Raw genomic sequence first — 1,897 nt, 5'->3', positions numbered from 1 at the left:
TCGATATTCATAAGGGAAATTGGTCTGAAGTTCTCTTTCTTTGTTGGATCTTTGTGTGGTTTAGGTATCAGAGTAATTGTGGCTTCATAGAATGAATTGTGTAGAGTACCTTCTGTTTCTATTTTGTTAAAACCATACTTTATCGTAGGGGTAATGTCATATTTATGAGTAGATTGATAGTTTTCCTCCCAAGGAAATTAGAGAAGAGTATGTCATATCAGTCAGAGTCTGTTACTTAGTTTTCTTCATAGTAAATATGGATATGATAAGGATGTAAGACAAAAGAAAATGGAGTCTTCGCCATCTCAGAAATTATGTTTTACTTAGAGTGAACAGTAGGGTCTATGATTTCACAGTTTAAGAATTTTGTCTGATGTTTCAATGACCATGCCTTAAAAACAGTTTTTAAGATGGCCAACTAGAGATGGGCCATGGCTATAAATGCTGTAAACTAGAGATATAAAGGAACATGAATTGGAGCTATATAACCATATTAGAAACTTATCATCAGTAGATAAATGATAATCAAAACTAAAGTGAAGGATACATACCTTTCTTTGCCTTAGCTCTGCCTATGATATCAGCCTATTTCTAAAGCACATTATAAAAACTTATTTTGACCTCCATTGCACTAGCCAGAGTCTTTATATAATTACTTTCAAAAGTAGAGTTTATGAGGTCATATGTCTACAATGTAACTTGACCATGGAAATCTTGAATGTATTATATTGAAATATATCAACCTTAAGAGCCAAATAATTATGGATCTAGAAGAAGGAAACTATATAATGACACATTTAAAGTTGTATTGAAGTTGTCATTCTCACTGGCAGTCAAGAACAAAGTACATAAAAGTGGTATCTCAGAGACACTATCATGTAAATTCAGTTCAGCAATGAAACTAAAATTTAACTTCAGAATCACCATACTATAAAAGAACCGTGCTGGAAAAAAGTTAAGTCAAATGCTTGTTGCATTATATCATTAGCAAATTCAATAAATCTAGAAAACAATAAACTAGATTCTTCTTTTTAGGTTCATAACTTTTTTAACTCCTTAAAAATTCCCAAAGAAGTTTTCAACAAATGTCATGCACAAATTTAAGGATGCATTTCTAAGACAGTCGTTGAACTTACCTGTAACTAAGTATACAACAAAATGCATACATCCTTTGACAATTGCAGGGCAAAATTTAGTGACTGTGTAAAGGAACCTCTGCCTTGAGATGCTTTTAAACATTCAGGAAATAAAAGTAAACTGAAGAAATGTGAAGGAAAATATCAGGTTATTTTCATGTCATACCTCCTGCCTCCTCTAGTCTCTTCTTACTTATTTTACAAAACAAAGTGTACTTGAGAAAGTTTTATTCTTTTTCCTACAATCTGACTACTTAGCCAATGCTGGCTTCAAGTTCACGAAGTAGCCCATGCTGGCCTCTAATTTTTCTCTGCCCCCCACGTACTGGAATTATAGATGTGTCCACATCTGAGTATACTTTTAATTTCTCATTTATTTTGCATCTTTTTCATTCTCTCAAAATATCTTGTCTAATGGAAATTTTAGATTTGTCTTACTAATGGAAATTTTAGATTTGTCTTACTAATGAAAATGTAATCGCAATTTTTATTATTATAAAGCTGACAGTAACTAAAGGTTTTGTTTTGCATGACTAGCATTTGGCTTTTCACAACAACCTTATGAAAGCTACTGTTATTATCATGTTCTCAATTTGGCACCTGACACTGGATGCCACAATATGAACTTGGTGTATATGCAACTTGAGCTCAGCTGTCTAGAAAGTCAGAATGGCTAAGATCAAAAATTCAGGTGACAGCAGATGCTGGCGAGGATGTGGAGAAAGAGGAACACTCCTCCATTGCTGGTGGGATTGCAAGCT

The sequence above is a fragment of the Mus pahari genome, chromosome 3 (assembly GCF_900095145.1).
Source record: "Mus pahari chromosome 3, PAHARI_EIJ_v1.1, whole genome shotgun sequence".
Classification (NCBI taxonomy): Eukaryota; Metazoa; Chordata; class Mammalia; order Rodentia; family Muridae; genus Mus; species Mus pahari.
Note: the sequence above shows the minus strand (reverse complement) of the source record.